The sequence below is a fragment of the Heterocephalus glaber genome, unplaced genomic scaffold, assembly GCF_053883595.1.
Source record: "Heterocephalus glaber isolate CG9 unplaced genomic scaffold, H.glaber_assembly_v1.0 deba00000331, whole genome shotgun sequence".
Lineage (NCBI taxonomy): Eukaryota > Metazoa > Chordata > Mammalia > Rodentia > Bathyergidae > Heterocephalus > Heterocephalus glaber.
The window spans coordinates 11,042,122-11,063,540 of NW_028258142.1; the positions used below are offsets into that span (position 1 = coordinate 11,042,122).

General features: G+C 38.2%; 1 protein-coding gene and 1 pseudogene across 2 annotated transcripts in view; one reads left to right on the forward strand and one right to left on the reverse strand.

Moving 5' to 3' along the window:
- Nucleotides 1–2,262: 2,262 nt before the first annotated feature.
- On the reverse strand, nt 2,263–3,340 carry LOC101716691 (SWI/SNF-related matrix-associated actin-dependent regulator of chromatin subfamily A member 5 pseudogene; annotated as a pseudogene).
- A 15,401-nt stretch (nt 3,341–18,741) lies between these two features.
- Nucleotides 18,742–21,419, forward strand: part of Cd226 (CD226 molecule) — a 69,723-nt gene continuing 67,045 nt past the window's right edge. The window contains exon 1 of one of the 2 annotated variants that reach the window (XM_004861971.3): nt 18,742–18,922. The gene's annotated coding sequence lies outside the window, so the exon portion shown is untranslated. The remainder of the gene's footprint in view (nt 18,923–21,419) is intronic. The other variant, XM_087191436.1, reaches the window with a different exon arrangement.

Sequence of the window (21,419 nt, forward strand, 5' to 3'; positions counted from 1 at the left end):
ATCAACAATGATGAGCAATTTGTTAAAAATCAAGGTTAACATGTATTGGGAGAATAAGGAGGGATAGAAATGAATGTAGATGTGTATAAAAGAGAACAACTTTGGCCACTGTGGATCAAATATTTTGTGAGAAAAATATAGTCACTTTCCCTAAGAATATCAAACAAGGATCAGAAAGGTTGTGGAGGAAATGATCTTGTTTCAAAACAAGCAATCATTAGTTTGCCTTCCTTTGAGTTTCAATAAATTTTTCTTTAATAAGCGCAAGAACAATAATGTGCTAAAGGAAGGTAAGCAAAAAAATAGATAAATTAAAAATAAACAGAATGAGCATATTATTTAAGAATGCAGCATAAGACGAACAACCAAAAAATTTGAGTATGGTTGCTCCTAGGGAATAGCAACACAGTGCAGGGAGATGTAGAGTTTCTGAAAAAACATTCTGGTTGTATCATTCTGTGACGTTCTAGGAATGTGTTCCAGCATGAACAGCAGCAAAAAATGCCTGTCAGCACATACACATACCACATACTTTATCTCTTGCGGGAGGCATGGGAGGTAGTGATACCAAGTAATCCAAGTAAAGGAAATAATTCAAATAATATAAAAGAAATATTATAACTCCCAACCTGCTAGATATCAGAAATGCTGAGTTCATGTTCTCTAAAACTGAAGAATGAATTCGAGGAACAATGGAGGTTAACAGTAGGAAGAATTTATTGAGAGAAAGACAGCTTCTGTCTAAGAGAGACAGAAGGGGGACTGGAAAGTGAGTTGACCACCCACCCTACATCTCTCCAAGGGGTTACACTGAGCAAAGCCACAAGGTGAGACAGGTATAAGGTGGCAAAAAACTACAGTCAATGAGATTACAAATATAGTTGCTTAGGTAATATTGATCCAATGGGAAATCAAGAAATGGGACAAAACTATGATCAACCAGTAAAGATTACAAGTATTATCACTTAGATAATATTGATTAAATGGGGAGGCCAGTCACATAGCAAGTGTACATGGACCAAACAAGAATTTCCCAGAAAGAATGAGCTAGAGAGATTTTGGTCACCACCCAAGGTGATTGATGTCAATCACTGCTGTTCATCCTTAGGGGAAGTACGTGAATGTGGTAATTCCTCTTCTTTGAATCCTGACATTTTAGTAAATGTGCCTCAATTGTCTTCTGTGCTGAGGGCCTGGGCTTTGCTAACTGCCTTATAATATTTTCCAACTAGCTTAGCTGTATACTACAGTGGGACACCACCTGTCATCCAACACTGCATGGCTTTTTGATGTCTGCTGCACCTCAGAGTAGAGACCACACAGCATGGCAATCAGAGGGCAAGTGGTAAGCAATGTTCTTATGGCCTGATAGTAAGGCTTTTGCTTGTGTTAGGAGATGTTGGAGGCAGGAAATGGGCATTTGCTTTAGACTGTGTGTTGGGTGAGAGGTAGAGGTGAAAACGGAGGGAGACTGGGGCTGCAGCTGGGACAGGTGCAGCAAGGCTCGGGTGAGCTGGGAGAGGGGGTATTCGGTGACGGTAGTGGTTTGCACAGGGTCTTTGTTTTTGGTCTGCACCCTCAGAAGATTACAGACTGATCCTGTATTTTCTCATCTCAAATGCAATCAGCAATTTCTGTAGGAAGCCTTTGTTACTTTGGCAGGAAATAGTGTCTGGAAACAACCTGTGGGCGGTGGGTTTGCACACTACTGCAGAGCTGTTATTACTTCTACACCTTTTCAGTGGACAAAGCTAAGAAGTATTTCCAAATTCAGGAATTTACACTGATGATTTCAATTTTACTCAGTAACACAGAGTTCTTCCATTCGGTTCCCCATCATCCCATATCTGTATCTCTGTTTTCCCTAGTGAGAACCCTCATAATAACCCAGTGAATAAATCTCATTTCCTTTATCACATAACATGTACAAAATAGTTTCAAAATCAACTCATGGGTGCCACACCAAGGAGCCTGTACCAATAAGCCTTCTTTATACTAAGTAACGTTTAGGGGCTTATTTTTTGCATTTTAAAAAATAAATGAGCCTATTTTATTACTTCAAGTGTTAATGATAAAAAAATTTCAGCACAGCTGTTCCATTTAAAAAAGTAAAAGTACATACTATATTTCCGGCTCAATAAAAAGATGACCCTGATGTCTCTGAATGACACAACAATTGAGCATGGCACAGTACATCTTATGAAGACCCATAAATTAGAGAACTACTGCTTCAAAGTTAGTGATTATGAAACAAATATGCATTCATAGTTTCAGCTTCTTTTTTCTTCCCCTACCGTCAGCTGCTCCACCCATTTTATGCTTTTGTGTTGAAGGCTTTGGCCCTCGTTTCTTTTTCTCTGCCTTCTCCTTCTCTTCTTGCTCCATGTTTTCTCTATCGATCACTGTAATTAAGGCATTACACCACCTTTGGAGCTCCATTGATGTTCTGGACTTAAGAAACCAATCAAATCTGATCTGAGGAGAGTTGTGGATGCACTGCTGCAATTCATCACAGACATTTTCCTTGTCAAATCTAAGCTTGTGAAGCATACAAATCAGAAAACAATCCTCCTCCTCTGTGTAGTTTTTTCCTTTGTTAGTACCATATGATATTGGGAGCTGATGAAAAGGTGCTTTGTACCGTCCAATCTTCATATCAAGTGCTTTTTTGAATTCTTGCCTCTCCCCTTTCAATCTATGCCATGATGTTCTCTATGTCCTGGAGCTCATTGCATCTTTGCCAGAACACAGCTGAATACTCAATGACCTCTTCTGGAGTTTTTCCTTCCACTTCTCTTGCTATATTTTCAATATCATCACGACCCCACTTCTCATTAGCTTTGATATACTTGTTAAAGTCTCTCTTATTCCAATTGGTAAATCCCTGTGTCAGAAGCTTCTCTTTTTCCTCTAATTCCTCATCATTAAGGAGTTCCCCTTCATCAGTTTTAAGCTGCTCTTCCTTCTGTGCCTGTGCTGCATTAGGAAGATCAGAACTTAGAGGTACCTCGTACCCCGTAGTTTTTCTGTAATACAGAATTTCTTTTTCTAGTAATTGGAATAAACATTTGGGAAAAAACTGAAAATCCTGAACATTAGATTGTTTTGGAGGTCAAGGAGCCTTGGGTGCTTTAGTTCACTAACACGAAGTGTTTCTCTGAAATATTCATCAACAGCGTAGTTAGCTTTTCTCTCTCGTTTGGGTGGTTCAATGCACTCTGTGAATGCAATCTTTTGTTTTTTTGTATAGTCTTCGCCTTCAAAGTTATACACACTTGACTGTATCCATTGTAAAATTTCTAAGCGAGCTTTCACCCATTATGGAGAACTTTTCATTCATTTTTTGCAGTTTTTTGATGCTTAGAATATAGCCCTAGTACTGTGTATAGTCAGCAAAATATATGCAAAAGTGACTTGAATTATTTTTTTTCTGTATAGCCATATTTGATGTACAACTTTTTGTAGTTAATCTTAGTTTGACTATTCATGATTCTAATTTTTCTTATGTCATCTAAAGAAATATACTCTGCTGGCATGATGGTGTATGCTTGTAATCCTAGCACTCAAGAGGCTGAGGCTGGGCTATATAGTGAGTTCAAGGCCGGCCAGAACTACACAAGGAGATCATGTTTCAAAAAGTAAAATAAATAAAATAAATATACTCAGCCAAGTCTTATTCCTGTCCATATTTCCCCATCTGGTTTCCACCAACCTCTCTATATAAATATTGTTACTTAGTTTATTAGTCATCTTTTCTGTATTTTTTTGGTAAAAATAGGCAAATATATGTCATACATAAATTTCCTCTTATTCAGTAAATCCAGCATGTTGTACACATCCTAGTACTTTCTTCTTTATTTAAAATATATTACTCTATATCAGTTCACAGGTATGGTCCCCATTCTTAGTACTTTTTTATGTAGATATACCATAACTTATCCATCATTTCTCATATTTTGCTTTTATACATAATGCCATAATTATTAATAACTCATTCCTATTTGTGTTGCACTTGCAGAGATTTATGTTCAACTCTAGGAGTAGAATTGCTGGGTCAGATTATAAATGCATAAGTAGCTCCTTCTGAATTTTTTGTGGGGCCCTGCTTTGGAAGTACACATGAAGCCTATGGCTCCACAGCCGCTCTGGGCTTCTCAGTATATGAGTGCATGTATAGCTGAGCAATAGTTTTCACCACAAGTGCTTCTCTTCTTATATTGGGGACAAGTTGAAGCCCTCTAGGTCCACCTGGGAGGCCCATTTCCATGTAAAAGCACAGAATTTGGAAGAGAATGGTTTGAAGAATGGATTGGAATTCTTTGCTCTGAATGTAAGTGGAGTGTATAATATTGAGAACTCAGAAAATCTATTGTGGGCTAATTGCAGAGGGCATCACATGAACTCAAATGCTATTATCTGCTGCTATGTTGAACACATGCTCAAAGTAATAGGGTAAATAAACTGCTTTGAATTGTATGCATTATTATCACACTGATATTGAGTTCAGTAGTTTATCTTCCTAAAAATCAAGTACATTCACATACATTCTTATGCTTCCCTAGTTGCATTCAAGGCCTGTTCAGTCCAACCAGTATTTACTGAAGAGCTTGCATTTTCATGGATAGTGCTATAATGGTAGATTATACAAGATTTGACTGCAGTACCAAGTAATCTGTACCATATATAGTTATTCACTTTTTTCATTTAAAATTTATCTGATTGTAAAAATAATGCATTTTTGTATGGAATTTGTAAAATAAGCAGAAATTCATGGTAAAAATATAGATTATTTTTACTGAACAAACTCAGGCATAACAACCATTTAAGTTTTAGTATCATTTAAATTTACATTTGAGGAGCTGAGCCTTTCAGGCCACTGGACCACCGCCCCTAGGATCAAGCAGCAGAGCCCCAATCCCAGGGCATAGGAGGTGACCCTTTCCAGCCACTGTACCACCATCCCCAGTGCGGAGGAACAGAACATATTTAAGTAAGTGCAAAGGAATTGAAGTTTTCCCCTGTATATTATCAGACCATAGTGTGATGAAATTGGAGATCAATAGCAAAAGAAACCACAAAAATTTCATAAGCACATGGAAATTGTACAACACACTTCTGAATAACCAATGGGTCACAGAGGAAATTAAAGAAGAAATCAGACAGTTCCTTCAGTTAAATGACAATGCCAATACAACACAGCAGAATCTATGGGACACAAAGAAAGCAGTTTTACAAGGGAAATTCATAGCAGTGAATACTTTTATTAGGAAAACAGAGCGAGCCCAATTAAACAACTTGATGCTGAACCTCAAGCTTCTAGAAAAAGAAGAGCAGGACAAACCATAAGCTCATACAAGGGAGGAAATTATAAAGTTCAGAGCAGAAATCAATGCAATGGAGACTAAGAGAATGATACAAAAAAACAATGAAGCCAAGAGTTGGTTCTTCAAAAGAATCAATAAAATTGACAAACCCTTAGCCAACCTTATCAGAAAAAGGAAAGAAAAAGCCCAATTTTATCCAATTAGGAATGAAAAGGGTGAAATTACAATGGACCCAGCAGAAATCCAGAGGATCATCAGTACCTACTTTGACAGCTTATATGCCAATATGATGGAAAAGACAGAAGAAATGGACAGATTCCTAGATACATATGAATTACCAAAGTTGAACGAAGAAGACCTAAAAATTCTAAACAAAACAATATCAATCAATGAAATTGAAAACGTAATTTAAAACTTACTAGCTAAGAAAAGCCTGGGCCCTGATGGCTTCACTGCTGAATTCTAAAAGACATTTACAGAGGAACTACTGCCTCTACTGTTTCAACTCTTCAGTGAAATTGAAAGGGAAGCAGTACTCCCAAATTCATTCCTGGAAGCAAGCATCACCTTGATCCTCAAAGCAGGATCCTCTTTTCCAACCGAAAAAGAGAACTATAGGCCAATCTCACTAATGAACATAGACAAAAAACTCCTAAATAAGATACTGGCAAATAGAATGCAGAAGATCATCAAGAACATCATACACCCTGACCAAGTGGGATTCATCCCAGGGATGCAGGGCTGGTTCCACATATGCAGATCAATAAATGTAATACACTATATCAATAGAGCCAAGGACAAAAACCATATGATCATCTCAATAGATGCAGAAAAAGCATTCAACAAAATCCAACATGCATTTATGATAAGAACCCTACACTAAATTGGAATAGATGGTCTCTACCTCAAATTGATAAAAGCCATCTATGAAAAACCAACAGCCAATATCATACTAGATGGTCAAAAAGTGAAATCCTTCACACTAACATCAGGAACAAGATAATGATGTCCACTATTACCACTCTTGTTCACTATAGTCTCCTGTTAAATATAGCCTCAGCAATTAGACAAGAGAAAGAAATAAAAGGAATAAATTTAGGAAATGAAGAAGTCAAATGGTCATTATTTGCAGATGACATGATACTCTATATAGAAGACCCCAAGAACTCCACCAAAAGTCTTCTAGACTTAATAACCAAATTCAGTCAAGTAGCTGGATACAAGGTCAACACACCAAAATCAATAGCTTTCCTCTACATGAACAATTGACTCACTGAGAGAGAAATAGGGCAAACAATTTCTTTCACACTAGCATTCAAAAACATGAAATACCTAGGAATCCACCCAATGAAAGAAATCAAAGACCTCTTCTCTGAAAACTACAGCACTCTGAAAAGAGAGATTGAAGATGATATCAGAAAATGGAAAGACATCCCTTGCTCCTGGGTAGAAAGAATCAACATAGTGAAAATGGCCATACTTCCAAAACTGCTATATAGATTCAATGTAATCCCAATTGAAATTCCAGCAGCATACTTCACAGACCTTGAGAAAACAATCCAAAAATTCATTTGGAACAAGAAGAGACCCAGAATAGCAAAATCAATTCTAGGTAACAGAACCATGGCAGGGGGTATCACAATCCCCAACTGGAAACTATACTACAAAGCTACTGTGATAAAAACAGCATGGTACTGGCCAAGAAACAGACCTGAGGACCAGTGGTACAGATTAGAAGATGCAGAAATGACTCCAGACGCACTCAGCCACCTCATCTTTGACAAAAGAGCCAACCATCCTTGCTGGTGGAAAGATAGCCTCACTGGAGGAAAGATAGATAGTAAATGGTGCTGGAAAAATTGCGTTTCAACTTGCCAAAGATTAAAACTAGACCTATATCTCTCACCATGCGCTGAACTAAAATCAAAATGAATTAAAGATCCAAATATTAAAACAGAAACACTAAACCAGCTGGAACAGGTTAGGTAGAACTCTTAAAGACATTGGGATAAGAAAAGATTTTATGAACAAAACCTCAGTTCCCCATGAACTAGCACAAACAATCAACAAGTGGGATCTCTTCTTACTAAAAAGCTTCTGCACAGCAAGAGAAACCACCAGCAGTGTGAAGAGACAACCCACAATGTGGGAAATAATTTTCATCTGCTGTTCCTCGACAAAGGTCTACTATCTAGAAGCTATAAAGAACTTTAAAAAGTCAGACCTCCCAAATTTAAAGACCCAATTCAAAAATGGGCATCAGAAATGAACAGACATTTCTCAGATAAAGAAGTAGAAATAGCAAATAAACATACAAAAAATGTTCAACCTCCCTGGTCATTCGAGGGATGCAAATGAAAACAATGCTGAGATTCCATCTCACCCCAGAAAGAATGGCTGCTATCCTGAAATCAACCAATAACAAATGCTGGTGGGGCTGTGGGGAAAGAGGAACCCTGCTCCACTGCTGGTGGGAGTGTAGACTGGTGAAACCAGTGTGGAAATCCATATGGAGATACCTCAAAGAACTAGAAGTGGAAGTCCCATTTGACCCAGCTATTCCCCTGCCGGGTATCTTCCCCAAAGAATTAAAAGAATCATACCACAGTGATATATTTGCACCCATGTTCATAGCAGCACAGTTTGTAATAGCTAAAACTTGGAAGCAGCCCACTTACCCATCAACTGGAGAGTAGATAAAGAAAGCGTAGGTTTTTTTAATAAAATGGAGTACTACTCAGCCATAAAAAATGAGCAATTAGAGACTTTTATAGCTAAATGGATGGACATTGACCTGATACTCTTAAGTGAAATAAATAGGACACACATGTGTAAATACTGAATAGTTTCTGTAGTGTGAGAAACTGAAAGTGTAAATAAGGACTAAAAGGTATAACAGATAATGTGCAATAGGAAGAAAGGGGGCAAAGGGAAAGGGGAAGTGGGAGGGGTAGGAGAAAAGAAAGAAGGGAATGGGATTAATATGGGAAAAGGAAAAAATGGAAACAAAGTCTTTGTAAGTAGGGAGGGATGAAGGGGTTGTAGGAAGGGATGGAGGAGTTGTAGGGAGGGCTGAGGAATGGGGAAAAAAAATAAGAACTAAGAGAGATGATGTAAAGGTGCAAATTTCCAATGAGGAATGCCATTATATTGTAAACCTAAAATGTACCATAAAATTAATTAAAAATTAACATAAATTTATATTTGATTCCTCAGAGAAATAATTCTCTAGTGTAAGGGGAAAATTTTTAAATTTCTGTTTATCAAATAAAACCTGCTTATTAGAGAGAAAAAAATACAAATGTTACTCAATCCCGTAAGACAATTTAGTGGATTTCTTCCAAAGCTTTTCTTTCTATGGAGATATTTTAACTTTTATTTTGCTAACCAATTGTTCATATTATTTTAGTGTAATGTTTTACTATATGCAAAGAAATAAGTAGTGAATTGGTAAATAGCATTTTGAAATGTAAATCTTTAAATCTCGATGAATAAAATTTTAGAAACAAACCTTATATCCCATTTATGTCTTTTGTTGTGCACAGTAAATTTTGTAAACAAAATATCCCCTGCATTTGGGATGGTATTATGAGAGACGTCCAGCTGAAAGTAAGAAAACCATGTAAAGAGGAGCAATGCAATGCCAGGGCATAAGAGAAGAAAGAATTCCTGAAATAGAAATATTGGAGGGAGTTGTTCATAGAGAAAGTTATTTCTAGAGCCCTTTCTGTGATAGGGTCAACACTGATTCAAAGCTGTTTTACACTGGCATTTCCCTGAACTTCTTCACATGGTGAAAAGAAAATAACCTTAACTGTGCTGCTCTGTACCCTAAAGGGGAGGATGTCAAACCTTGGGTCGTAAGGGAAGAAAATTAAATCCTTACCATTGCTTATTGCTTATAAGCTTGGTATTCTTCTTTCACTTCCTCTAGCTACGTATAACCTAACTTCCTGAAAGCACCTTGGGCAAGTCCCTGGCTTTTTAAAAAGGGAACTGCAACATTAATCTGTCCGTGTTAGTTTATATCTGTATCACAATTGACTTTAGGTGGGAGACAACAGGCAATGTAGAAACTGCAACTTCCCAAAGCCCCATTTAGTGCTCTTCCTGGTCACATTGCAAAGGAGCTGGCTGGCAGTGGAGCTGCTCTAAGCACCAAAGGACCAAAACAGTATGATGTTACTGTCTTCTCCCTTTTTCTTTTTTTCAAATTTTTATTCACATAAGTGTAATTTCACAGGTAGTTCTAAGAAGTAATACAGAGGGATTCCACATACCCTTAACCCAGGTTTTCCAATGGTAAAATCTTTAAAATACTATGTACCCTGTTTTTGTTGACCCTTGAAGACAGAGGAAGAGGTAAGAACCCTAGGGAGCCAGATGCCAGGAAGCTGCCAAAGTCAAAAGACAGGTCCATGCCTGGAGCCTACTGACATCAAAACTATAGCTCAGTGAGAATCATGCTGCACTTCTGACCTGTTTTTGAACCACTAAGTATTTTGTAATTGGTTACAATAGCATTTAAAGAACAAATATGGCAGCTATAAATACATAAATGGTGCTCTGAAAGGAGAAGGAGGAAGAAGAGGAGGAAAGAAGAGGAAAAGAGAGGAGAGGAGAGGAGAGGAGAGAGGGGAGAGAGAGAGAGAGAGAGAGAGAGAGAGAGAGAGAGAGAGAGAGAGAGAGAGAGAGAGAGAGAGAGAGAGAGAGAGAGACTCAGAAACCACTAGGTAAAACAGAGATAGAAAGGAAATAAGAGACCAGAGGAGCACAACTGCCCAGATACCTAAACCACAGAAATGTGAGAAATAATAAACTGTTATTTCCAATACTAAGCTTTGGGGATAGCTTATAATTTACCAAATAGAGTCAATAAACAGGTAAGCTTCAGGTCTGGCTAATGATACTTTAGGGAATCTCCCATAAAAGGTTTCCCTTACTGGTAAAGGAAACATAAAGAACTGTGCATCCATCCTGGTGAGAAATGGAGAGAAGGTGTGGGCTGGAGACCTTGGGCAGTGTCCACATTAATCCAGGTTTCCTTTTCACCAGCTAGGCTAACCTTTCTTTCACTAGCAGTAGTGAACAAAATTTATTTTGGGCTATCAGTTAAGAATCAGTCAGAAAAAATGGAAAAAAATGTAGACATTTAAATAGAACAGATTTAAAGGAGAGGATCAGATAGTTGCAAATGTGAAGCTTTGAAGGCATCAACTTGAAGGGTGTGCTGGGTAATATTGATTGGCAACTTGATTGGTTTGAGAGATTAGTGAAGCACACTCCTGGGTGTGTCTGGGTGAGTCACAGAAGTGTGGCCTTAGGGATTATATCTAGTTTTGACTCCTTCCTCTTAGACTTCTCTGGTGCTGTGGTTCCCAGCAGCCTTGAAGTGATCGGCTTTGCTCCACTATGCCTTTCACCTTGCTGTTTCTGTCTTGGAGCCAGTAACCTTGGACTGAATTCTCTGAAACCATGAGCCAAAATAAATCTGTCCTCTTTTAAGTTGTAAGTATCAAATATTTTCTTTCAACCATAGGATATTTAGCTAACACAAGAAGTCTCCTGAGTTCAGGGTGTCACTGACTTTTTAAGGAGTTAGAATAACCCACCAGGCCATCCATAGCTATCTCCAGCTATCCCAAGTCTCCTACATGCAAAGCCATCACATCTGCCCACTACAGGTGAAGATTACCAAGAAGCATAAATTTATACAATTTAAGTTGTGAAATATCAGTTTGAAAGAACTTAAATCCTTTTGATCTCCAGATCTCATACAAATACCTTTCATTGGCAGAATTTAACTTGGAATCTTGCTACTGGCATTCTGGTACATGCAATATCTAGGGTTTTAACCCTGAAGTATAAAGAGCACTCTAGGAGAAAGTGGTGCTACTTAGCCAGGAGATAAGCTGGCACATTTCGTCAATCACCACCTCCTGTCTCTTCCTGGGATGAAGTGAGAGTCTTGTAGGAGAAGGCCTTAAACTCTGTTTTTGAGCCCACACTAGCATTTATCAAGGTCCTGTTGTGTATTTTGGCACCCAACCCCCTTTAATTTTAAGAAAAAACTTGCAAAATAAAAGTTAAGATTGTAATTAGATCAATAATTGTTTACTGACCACCTGCTGTATGCTGGACACTACTCTGGCATTGAGATACAACTATGAGGACCGATACCCTGGGTATTCTTGGAATTGTCCTAGAGAGTGATTTGGTCCCAGGCAAACCCACACAGAGGGTCGTGTTTGATATCACAGTGAAGAAGGCAGCCCTTGCACTGAAGGAATTCATATGCAAGTTGGAAGATCCAGAGAAAACATAAAAATAGAACACATGGCACAATTCACATAGAACATAGCATGAGATTAGAAATAATTTAAAATTTTTATTTGTATATTGGTTCATTTATTTATTTTATGAAAGGAGCTGGCTCCTTCTCCATCTATGGGATGGTACACTTAGGGCTGGCCTTATTTTTCAAAAGAAAAACTGCTTGCCTGTCCCCAGTGGATACATCTAAAGGTGATTAGGTCCCCATCGCTTGGAGGTTAGGCTATAGAATGGCTGCTTTCTGTCTGACACAGCCTATAGCACCTCATGGTGTTATAAAGTATGTGTTATAGTTTAGATATGAAGTGTCCCCCTCAGTGAGTCACGTTTGAAAGGGTCAGTCCCCAATGCATCATGTTCAGAGATGGAGTCTGGTGATTCAATTAAGAGCTCTAATTTCATCCAGTGGATTAACTTACCAATGATGGCATTATTAAGAGGTAAGGGAAACAGGATGAGAGGTCCATTTGAAAGGAGAGCCTTATGGGGGCATAACCTTGAGGACTATACTGTATCTGGTTTCTGGTCTCTTCTTCACTGGCTGTCTCCTCTCTGCTTCCTGGTTTCCATAAAATGACAAGCTTTCCTGCCTAGTGCCTTTTGACCATGATGTTTTTGTCTCATTATAGGCCACCGAGTAATGGAGCCAGTTGATCATGGACTGAACCTCCAAAACTATGAGTCAAAATAAAGCTTTCCTCATTTCAGTTGTTCTATCAGGTATTTGGTTACAGTTATAGAAAGCTGATCAAGACAGCCATCAACTTTGCAGTGAGTCTACATGTGCCAGGGAGACATGAATGGAGGCTCAGGTCCTGTTTCCTTAACAGCCAGCATTATTAGCAGCTTTCTGCTGAATCAGGGTGGTCCTGACTAAGGTTAAGTAAGAGAGATCACAGCCACAGGTGAGCTGAGCAAGAGAAAGGTGGGCTGGACTGAAGTGAAATTAGTCACTACTATAGCAAGGATGACCTTGGTTTTTCCAGGCTTGAAGGGATTCTGGGGACATGGGAATTCACAGCCCTCTAGTTGGCTCTTAGGTGACCATAACATTTACCATTCAATTCAAGACACATTTGAGAACGAAGTGGGAAACCATTAATTAATATAACAGTTCAACAAGGTGTATATTGGAATTATCCTGTGAAGCCAGAAAAACATGACCAGAACTACCTAGAGGACATCTGTATTTGATCTCACATTTCATTCCAGAGAGGTTGTGCATTGTGGAGACTGGATTGCTTCCCTCCCTCAGGCAGGGGTGGACTGTGGGGACAAGGACCACAGTGTACATGCTAACTGAATAGCTCAGCTATAAACGACACTACATTATTGCAGATGAAAATATTCTCAGGGCTCCAGAAGAGCAGGGAAACAACAAGAGAATTTCAGAAATTCTTAGAGGAAAAAACCCAGAAAGACTGTTTTAATATAATCACAAATGGATTTTCTGCCATTTTGGAAAATAAAAGTTTCATTTAATAATCTGGCATGCACAATACTGAAAGAAAAATAACCTTTGCAGTATTCAGGGTGTTCAAAAGTGTTCCCTGGCTAGGGGTGATGGTACATTCCTAGAATCCCAAGAAACTCCAGAGGCTGAGGCAGGAAGGTCCCAAGTTTTAGGCCAGCTTGGGCAATTTATCAGTACCTTGTCTCAAAATAGAATAAAAGAGTTCTGGGAATGAAATTTAGTGATAGAGTGCTCACTTAGCATGCACATGTGGAAGATTCTGGGTTTGATCCTCAGATCTGAAACAGAAAGTCTTTAATGCCAAGGGTGGAGTGCACTTGGCTGAGGCAGCATGAGGTAGATCTGGGAGCCCATCTGTGGCTAGGCATGAATTTGGGCTTCTCTTTCTGGGCTGAAATGATTGGAGGACTGGAGATCTCACAGCTAGTAGAACATGGACCCTGACTTGAACTCTAGTCATAGCAACCATTGTTCTCACTAAGTAGCCACAGTGAGGAGTAGAGTGGGACCAAATGGCAGCCAGACAGAGGAATGCAGATTATGGAGGGAAAAGGAATGAGCTGCCCATGTCCAGGGACTGCAGCTGGGGGAAGGAGATAGTAGATATCTGCAAGTCACTGTCTGCTGTTTCCTGATGTCCTTTAAAAAAAAATTCCCAAAGAAGAATGTAGCATTTATGGGGGCTGACACTAAAAAGTCTGGAGCTCTCCAAATGGAATGAGTAAGTATTTATATCTTTAAAACCTTGAGACCTTTAAGAGAGCAGAGGTTAAAAACAGGGGAGGAAGTAAAGGACAATGGCCCCATGGGGTGTGGTGAAGGGTGATGGGCCTGTGGCAATGGTAAAACCAAGTGAGGAGTAAGGTGTGGATTCCTGGCTTAGGTGGTACCTTTCACAGCATTTCATTCATTGTCTGGGGGTGGTGGGTGCTGTAGAATGTTCTTCATTCCGCATATTGCAGAAGTGTTACATATTTAAATATAAATCTGCACAATCATTTCAGAGCATCTAAATGTCCCATCACAGGGCTTTATCAGGCTGAATTCAACTGGTTCACTAAAGATAGACACAGTTGTTTTCAACTCTAATCAATGAAAGTATGCTGTAATACACATAGATTTTTAGATATACTTCTTTGCTGAATTTCATTTCCTAAATTTACCTATTTTAAGGCAAATATCTTTATGTGGTTTTGCTGGGGTTGAGGATATAATAAGTCTATTTTTTTATATATGTTGCTTAAGTCTGTAATCATACAGAAAAGTTAGATCAGTTTATTCTTTCAACGATAGCATTTGGCAATCTATGTTTCCACTTGCTCCTGTTAACAATAGTCATTGTCATAAGTTTTGTTAACATTTTTGTAAATTTGAGAATCAAAAGTTAGTATGTCATTGTTTTAATTTGCATAGATTACATTTGCTGAGAGTAAATGCCTTTTTAGTTTTTCTATTTGTAATCTTTCTTTTGTGAATGGATGTTTAATAGCCATTGTCAGCTTCTTACAGGATATTTGTAGTTTTTTTATTAACATTTAAGCACTTTATATTTAGAAAATGTAATACTTTATTTCATAACTTTTGTGTATTTCTCTCCAAATCCCTCTGCCTTTTTGCTTTGCTAGTGTATGTTTGCCATGGCAGAGTTTTAAGTTTTTACGTAAGTAAAGCTTTCACATTTTTTCTACCTTTGGATGAAAACACACACACCCCTCCATATACTCCAGTTTTCTTTTCTTGTTTATGAAAATGTGCTTTGCTGTTCTTATAAATCAAAACAGCATTTTTGCTAATTAGAGCACTTTCATTATATGAATGTTCACAGATGGAAATCCCACTGGGCACTGAGGATACTTTTGACCCCCTGCTTCCAGGGCGTGGGCCATACTTTGGAATGTGTAGTTAGCAAGTGCATCAGGAGAAGCATTGACCTGCTTAAAAATGTAAAAGATTACATGATTTTAAAAGTATAATTTTGTTGTATTCCCAAAGTGTGTTTTTCAATAGAGAAAAATAGCATATAACTCTATTTATTCAAGACTTGTTTTTATTACTTTTGACAGAATTAACAAGCTTCTTTTGCTGATTCCTACACATCTTTGAGGTTCATTTCTGTGTATTTCCACACATATGTCCATGTGTGTGTAATTTTCCTGCTCTTCTGTTATGACAGAAGAGCTATTAAATCATAAAATTATTGTTTTCAGACACCTAATTTATTTTATTTTCTGTTTAATTCTATGCATCTTCTAAGTTGATCATTAGATAATTTTCTTTTCTTTTTTTTTGGTACCGGGGATCAAACTCGGGTCCTTGTACTTGCACGGCAGGTGGTGAAACCACTGAGCTAAATCCCTAGCGATCATTAGATAATTTTCAAGATTTACAATTCCTATTTCTTTCGTTCGTGTGTGTGTGTGTGTGTGTGTGTGTGTGGTGCTGGAAATTAAACCCATGGCCTTGCACATGCTAGGCATGACTAGGCATGAGCTCTACACTGAGCTACATTTCCAGCCTTCATTTTTAAAAATTTACCTATTATAATTGGTTTAAACTTCTAGAATAAAGTTAAATGTTCATAGTGATCATGGTCATTCTTGTCTTTTTTAGGAATTTAATAAACATTCTTCTAGTGTCTAACTAGTTTGGTTGTAGGTTTTGATCAGTTTTCTTTATCACGCTAAAGAAATTCCTGAATTACTATGAATTTTTAGGAAAGAATACTATCAAGTTTCCCTTTGGCATTTGTGGTGGTTAGAATGGAGAGCATCCTGGTTTGGCTCAAGAGGAGCTGAAGGTATTAGCTCACTTTTCAGTGTGTCTGGGTGAGTCATGGAGGGATAAATTGGGTGTCTATGTCTGCTTCTTCCCCCCTTCTTTTGTGGCACTGTTCCCCAGCTGTGCTTCCTGGCTCCCTGGAACTAAGCAGCTTTGCTCCACCATGTTCCTGCCTTGGAGCCAGCTGACCATGCACTAAGTCCCCTGAAACTGTAAGTGAAACATCTCCTTCTTTAAGTTGTAGGTCTGGAGTATTGTGTCCCAGCAACAGGAACCCTAACTAATACAACATTTGTTAAGTTGGGAGAGTCTTCTTATGTTAGCCATAATTGTCATTTGTTTATTGAAGAACCTGAGGCATTTGTTCTGGAGTCCTTTGTGTTCTCTCTGTTTCGTTAATTGCTTCTTCAACTCAGCCATCTATTTCTTGCATTATTTGTACAGCCCTAGCTACTTCTAGGCTTGGCTGCATTCAGGCTCAGCCACTCTGGGAATATCATCACCTCAGTGTCTCTGTTTCCTTCCTGCTGTGTCATATGATGACTGCCTGATGTCTGGCTGTACCATTTTTAGGGACGCTACAGCTGATCAGAGTGTGCAGGTACTGCCAATCAGCACTTAGTTTTATTTTATTATGAAGTTCTCCAATCATTTTCACCCAATGGTTTTTATTTTCTATTTGGAGTTGACTTGATGTATTATTTTAATAAGCACTGCAAAATGGTTATTTAAACATACACCTATGACTTTTTTACACTACACAGCTAAACTTTTCTATAGAGAAAAATTTGGGTCACTTTGCAATGAAATTTGTATGCTTTGAATAAATGCTTTATTCTCTTGTTTTTGCCATTTATTAGAACAATGAATTGATGTCCTGGAGACTTAGAAAAAACTCCAAAAGTAGTTAATGTGATATGATGATTTTTGTTGTGTTTCTTAGTTCTGTTAACAAATGATAATGTGAAGAAGTATTTTTGTAAGGCTGAGAACACTTGTTCATCTCCCTAAGTGGTAGAGGGTCTTTATTTGGCCTCAACGATTCTTTTTTTTTCCTTAAATTCTTTTATTGGTACATTTTAGGGATACAATACGTTTGCATTTATCATTAGGTCCTCGTACCTGTACATAATGTATCTTGGTTCTTATTTTTTCCCCATTATCTGTGCATCCTTCACCCCCTCCACCCTTCCTTATTTACGTAGACTTCATTTCCATTTTTTTCTTTTCTCATAATTTTTCCTTTCCCTTCTTTCCACTTCCCCTCCTACCACCCCTACACCTTTGGACCTTTTCTTCCTATTTCAAATTAGCAATTATTCATTTTAATCATTTCATTTCCTTAATTACACTTTCAGTTTCTCACACTAGAGAAACTATTCGGTATTGACACATGTGTGTCCTATTTATTTCACTTAAGAGTATCACCTCAATGTGCATCCACTTAGCTATAAATGTATCTAGTTTCTCGTTCTTTAGGCCTGAGTAGTACTGCATGGCAGCAGGAGAGGCCAGCCCTGCACCTAGAAACGCACTGTCATGGGCAGAGCAGTTTCACCCGAGCAAGCCCTTTTTTCACTCTCAAATGCAGTTCTTCCTTCCTAGGATTTCTATGAATTACATGAACTCAAGTTTCACCCAGATCCTTCATTATGGTTTAACCAATGGGGAACCACCATAACCTAGTAGTCAAATTATTACAGGAAATAATATCATAGGTGAAATATGAAATATCTCCCAACCTGTGAGCTGCATAATGCACTGAGTTCTTGCTCTCTAGAAATCAAAGAGTGAGTCCTAGGAACAACAGAGGTTAAGAGCAGGAAGATATTTAATAGGAAAGCTCCTGAGGGTCAGGAGGGGTCCTGAGTGGGTAGCCAGAGAACCCCACTTTATAGAAGAGTTTTGGGGTCAGGAGGGGTCCTGAGTAGGTAGCCAGAGAACCCCACTTTACAGAAGAGTTGTACCCATGTGGGTACAACATGGGCCACACCCAGGAACATCCAATAAGGTTACAAGTACAGTCACTTAGGTAATGGTGGTCCAATTGAGAAACAAGAGTGGATGAAAAGAATAAAGATACTCCTAGGTAGTGGTGGGTCCAGAGGACTTTGGTCACAGACCAAGTTGGTTGATGTTTATCTAGACTTCATTAGGCCCAATGTTTGTTCTTTGAGGAAGTATGTAGGTCTGTTCATCTTTTCTTTATCTTGAGGCCTGGTTTTCAGCCAATGTTTCTCTGGTGCAACTGTGGTGTGTTTCACCTTTGTCCTGACCTTTCTGAGGACCTAGCCCTATCTGACTGCCCATAATATTTCTACCTAGCTCATCTATCTACAATAAAATGAATAAATAAAAGCAACATTTTTTTATCTCCTAGTACAGCTTTGAAACTATGGCATTTCTAAGACACAGAAGCTGCTAAACATGGGGAGATAGTTCTTCAGAAGCACCAGCTTGTGAACTTTGTCTTTCAGAGAATAGAAGACAAAACAGAGGGAGTAGCTAGAAAGTAAGACTGAAACATGGTTAGATATGGGCAAAGATAAGAAAGCTTCCTGAGGTTAAGAGACTACTGAATATAAAGTGCTTTGATGGCAGAAAAAATATGGGGATGAAAAGGTTTGTAGTTTCAATTTAGAGTTAGAATAGATTATGCGAAGTGAATCTTTCTAACTTGTAGAGTCTAAGGAGGAAACAGCAGAACAGAACTATATATATCTGAATTTGGAATGAGTCTGAGTAGCTGAAATGTTAAAGATCTTCCAGAAGCAGGGAGACTTCTTGACTTCAAAGAACTCTGCCTCATCTGATATTAGTGTTTTACTCCAGACACTAGTTGGGAGAGAAGAGCTCCAGGCAGGGCAAGAGGCAGCCCCTAGAGGGAAGAAAGCTCTCTGGTACTTGACTGTAACAGAAGGGAGTTGGCTGGTGACCTGGGTGAGCAGCCAGATAAACAGGAAGCCCTTAACCAACAAACAGAGTTGGAGCAACCAGCACCTCACATTTCAAGGTTAGTAACATTCTCAAAAAAAAAAAAAAGGCTGGATGTGCCTAAGTTTGCAGTATAAATTACCAGTGTGTGAAAGGGTAAAACTTTTATTTTCAATGTTATTTGAGCTATTTTCAACTCCTTACAATGGTGTATTAATTTGAGGATCAGCTTTTCCATTTCTAAATAAAATGGCCAAATTTATAGACTTCTTTGAGAAACATTGGGGTCTTAACAGAATTAAATTTTTCAGTTCATGAACGTAGAATGTCTTAGACATATTTCCTATACATGTTTTGTCCATATTTGGATCCTCCTGAATTTCTTTTGGCAATATTTTGTCACTGTCAGTGTGAAGTCTTTCAAGTCCTTGGTCAAATTTATTTCTAGTTATTTTATTCTTCTGGTTTCTATTATGAATGGAATTTTTTCCTAAAGTGTATTCTTAGTTTTCCTAATGTATATTGTTGTATAGGAATACCACAGATTTTCATGTGTTGATGTTCCATTTTGCAACTTTGTTGAATTTGTTTTTTGTTTTTTGGTGGATTTAAAAAGAGTGTTTATATGCAAAATCATGTCATCAACGAATAGGAATAGTTTACTTCTTCCTTTGCAGATTGTATGGTTTTAATGTCTTTCTTGCCTGATGGCTCTGGCTAAAGCCTCCAACAAATATGAATAGTATCAGTGAAAGCACATACCCTTGTCTTAGTCCTCATCCCATGGTGACTTTCCCCACTGAGGATAAAGTTAGCTGTGGGTTTTTCTTTAAGATGTTTCAGTTAAGTTCTCTGAGCATCTGTTTCCTTACCTATCATTTGCCTTTCTCCTCGGACAGATTCATTCCTTCGCTCTTCCAGTATCTCTAGAGGGCCTTCATGTCCTCCAAACTCCCAGCTTTAACCACGGTGGGCAGTCCTGGCTCTTCCTGGAACCTCTAACCCTAAAGGCAGAAACTAATTCTTCCTTTGCACCTCTATGAATTGTTTGCCACCCCTGTCTGTTTTCTTCTCTTTCCTATTACCTTTTCTAGTGGTTTCTCTTATGAAGTACCCTCTATTCAAGTAGTAAGTGTGTTTTCCTGATCAGACCTTGCCTTGGACACATGGAATTAAAAAGATATTTATATTGTTATATATCTATATGGCAATAGGTAATCTCCTGGCATTTGATTCATTTATCTTTATGTCTGTGGAAATCATTCTAGTCCAAACTGTCATTCTATCTTGCTTAGATTATGCTAATAGTGTTCTTAGAATTTGTTACCTTCTCTTTCTCTTTCCCAATCTTATCTTCATGAGGCAGTCAGAATAATCACACAAATTCATATATATATATATATATATATATATATATACACACATACATATATATATATACACACAAATCATAGGAAATTTCTAATTGGCTTATAAAATATGGAAATTTATTATATCACATGATATGCTCAAACTCAAGAGTTGGTGGATTCTGTAGCGCAATGTTGTCATCTACGATCCAGGTTAATCTTATCTCTCTGCCACCCCCAGGCTGTTTTCCTTGGGGCTGGATGACTACAGCAACGGGGGCAACATTGTTTTTTGTTTTCATTAAAGGGGACATGGGCTTTTTTTGTGTGGAATGCAAATAATCTCTTTTACTCTGATTGGGTCAATTCAGGTCATGGTTGGCTTCTCCAATTCTCAAATCAATCACAGCAGTCAGTGAACTAGCTTAGATTCTTAATATCCTGTAGTGCGGGAAAGGAATGGACATCCAAACTGAAGTATGAAGGGGAAATGGGAGATGTTCAGTTATCTTCCTAATAATTTAAATCATTCTGATACTTTTATTGGTCACTGAATCACATTAGGAAGTCTATAAGGGCAAACTAATTTCACCCCATCTACCCACACAGTCTAATCTCTTGTCTTTTTCTGTCCTCACATCTAGTCTGTTGCTCCACCTTGAACTCTGTAAACCCCAAAGAATCTCTGGGTTGCTCCACCTGCTCTCTTGTCTATCCGGACTGCTCATCTTTGTACCTGGCTACATTCCTTATCTGGTTATAACTATCTTATCCTGGAAGCTTTGGCACTCAGGTGACTTCCTGAAAGTCCCTTTCCTAACCATCCTGCCTAAAGTAGTTTTCTGCTTGTCTGTTAAGCCAGTTGACTCTTTTCTATTCTAACACATCCTTGTTTTTCTTCTTAACATAAATATTGCAACTATATGTTTATCTGTGTGTTCAAAATCTGCCTTTCTTCCTATACCAGGTTAGGAACCATACCAAGTTAGAAAACTTTTCTGTAAAACTTTAGATAATATTTGGGGGTTTATGGGCCCTACTCTCTCTGCTGCATCATCACTCCATGTGCAGAATGTGTGTGTGAATGTGTGCGTGTGAATAGTGTGAACATGAGTGTGTTTATGAGGAATGTATGTGTGAGGGTACATGTAAACCATGCACATATGGGGTGTGAGTGTGTTCATATGTGTAGTGTATCTGAACATGTTTAAGCACATGAGTATGTGT